This window comes from Halyomorpha halys, unplaced genomic scaffold (assembly GCF_000696795.3).
Source record: "Halyomorpha halys isolate HHAL.00 unplaced genomic scaffold, Hhal_1.1 Scaffold566.1, whole genome shotgun sequence".
Lineage (NCBI taxonomy): Eukaryota > Metazoa > Arthropoda > Insecta > Hemiptera > Pentatomidae > Halyomorpha > Halyomorpha halys.
In genome coordinates, this window is record NW_027106661.1 from 32,146 (window position 1) to 35,110 (window position 2,965).

Below are 2,965 nucleotides of genomic sequence, written 5' to 3' on the forward strand. Positions count from 1 at the left end.
GGGGCCAAACTGACCGGGAGCGGGATCCATTCACTCGGCGCTGCCAGCTCGTCGATAACCGTTACTTCACTAATAAATTATATTTCTCTTTTAGTCTTTTACATAATTATATTTAGTCATTTATCACTTATTAAATTCAGAATAATTACTCATATTTTTTAGTTTCATTCAATGTATTAATTATTAAGATTTATTCCGATTTTATGTCAACCACTGCTCCCATAACTTTTTTTTTTTCGTCAACCCTGATTCTTAGGAAGATTGGAAGATTTCTAACAAACATAATTACTTTAGTTCGAATTTTACTGTCTTTAAAAATTGAATTTTGATAGGTTAAACTCTGCAATAGGCAGCATCATTTATTTGTGTTTTTGAATATAAATCATTCTAAAGTTATAAATGTGATATTGAAAATTGTTTAATATTGTCGTGTATGTAAATCATAGTGCATTATTAACAGCATTGGAAATGAAGAAGAAAATTAGTAGGATTTTACTTCCTTCTTTTCACCATTGTGGTTAGTAAATTTTTAATTTATACTTTTCTTTTCTGTTTCAATTTTTATTTATGAGTTAAAATATTAACTGTTATATTAGCTATATGATACTGGTCTACAAGTGACACTTCAACATGGCTGGTAATTGTTATCAGTTTCATATTATTCTCAGTCTACTTGATTTTTTTTCTTAAACTAAATGTTAAGCTTAACTACTTACATAATGCTAAACAAATCCAAAAAAAAAAAAGAAAACGAAATTTATTTGTAACTTTTTTTTCATTCGTTATAGATTACTTTGATATATTTCGGGAATGCAGAATAAAACAGTACTACTCAAAAAATATTTGTAAGAACGAAGGTTCCACTCAATGTAATTTCATCATAGAAGTCCCCAAGGCTGCTTCCTCTTACATATGCTAGCAGAATCTTTTGAGTGGTGACAAAATGTACTAATATTTAATATTATGTATTTTTCTGTTTGTTTATACTTTTGGTACAATGTAAAGTTTAATTGGGACCCATAACTCGCTTGTATGATTTTATTCTCATTATTTAAATCGACGAGTAAAAAAAAACCACTGTTTGATGCTTTCGGTCGTAAAACATGGCAACAGCTGAAATAAAAACTTCTTTATACAATTTATGCAATTATCCTTATACAAATTTCGTTTATCATGTTTTACAATCTAGTCCCTCATTTATTTAAATCTAATGACTCTCTTTTAGAAACCTAGTTTCTAGAGCTGTGGAATCATTAGCTTTGTATTGCTATATTTGTATTAATGTTATATAATGTATATAATGGCTATATTTAGATTTTTTAATTTATTTAGATGGAAAGGCTTATATTCATCATCTAGTAATTTATTGAATTTCCTAATTTTCTTGAAGTTTTATGGGAAAATCAATGGTTTAAAATATTTATATTATTTGGATATTTAAAGTTTTTAACAGTTTAACATAAGTTCTGGCAATTGATCTCGTAAATATGATATTACAAAGCATGAATTTTATTATTAATTGCGTTTCTATCTGGAATAATAATTAAAAGAAAATTGATACAAAAGTCATTGATTTAAATTAATATTTTTAGATAGTTTATTTCTTTAGAGATTGCATTTTCATTTTAAATTTCTATCAATTGCTATGAATAACCTAGTTAAAGATAATTCCCCTACTACAATTCAGAATGTGACCGCTGCTAATTCGACCAATTAATTCTAATGTGTGTATTGGAAACTTTTTCACCTTCTTCTTGGTAATGATCTAATTTTAACTTCCTTGTTCACTAACCTCGGAAGTTCGCTTTGGATATTTTATTAAAACATAATATATAAAACAAATATCGAACTATCAGTAAATTTCTGTACTTTTTAAAGTAATAAAACATGTCAACCAAATTTATAGATCAGTATAGTTCCTCATCTTTTATACCGAATGGATCTAGGTACATAATTACCTATTGTTCAAGGTTTAGTAAATTTTATTTTTTAGTAAAACTTACGGTATGAGCCGTGTTTGAACGTGCGTGTCAAAAAATACTTCTGCGCTTAGTGAAACGAAAGTACAGGATGAAATTATTACAGGACCATTTTCGTACTATCCCCCAACTTTCTTCCTCACAAGAGCCATTATAGTATAATAGCCCAATGGAAAAAAAGTCAGTTATTTCACGCCAATTTATTATATTAATTTAAACTGAGTAAAGTTACTTGTCAAAGTTTATGAGTCTTCCAAGTATGGTAAACAATGAAATAAAATAAAAAATAGCGTGTGTTTCCAACGTTAAAAGATATTAATTTTTCACACCGAGCTCCATATCTTTAATAAACTACCTACGACACCAGGAAACCCAATAGATTATCATTATTTAAAGTAGAATAAATTTGCTAATATGTGTTGATAAATCAGTATTTGGTGAATTTTAGAAAATCTATTTCTCAGGAATCATTGTACAGGTGTCTGCCAGCACTAAAATTAAAGCTAGTTCAATGTACTATAAAGTAGTTTATAACGTTTATCTTCGTAGGTGTCGTAGTTTTTATGATATGAATATGAATTTCGCATATGAAATTTTATCCGAACGACTACAAATCAATTTATTTTAGTAAATATCATGAAAACTACTATTCCAGCAAAGACAAATGTTATTCACTTCTTTAAAGTATATTAAACTAGCTTTGATTTGAGCGTTGGGAGACATCTATACGTCTAATGGTCCCTGTGATATATTTTATCAATTTAAAAAAAATTAAGAAAAATACTGAAAAAATAAAACAATTAAATATATACTGCCAAATTTTTGAAAACTGCGATTCACTAGAGATCTGAAACTTGGGTAATGGGGCTTTCTTGTGAGAGTATACATATGGGTAAGTCGGCAAACATTTTTCTTTTTAAGGCACTATTACTACCTTACCCGGACGGACCCTGTGGGCCAAAAGGGGAAAGCCGTTTTTGAAATAT

The 2,965-nt window shown here is 28.3% G+C and overlaps 1 long non-coding RNA gene across 1 annotated transcript in view; it reads left to right on the top strand.

The window, feature by feature from the left end:
* Positions 1 to 159: 159 nt before the first annotated feature.
* Positions 160 to 2,965, top strand: part of LOC106684278 (uncharacterized) — a 174,403-nt gene continuing 171,597 nt past the window's right edge. Inside the window, exon 1 of the long non-coding RNA XR_001343684.2 lies at positions 160 to 517. This is a non-coding gene — a long non-coding RNA (uncharacterized lncRNA). The remainder of the gene's footprint in view (positions 518 to 2,965) is intronic.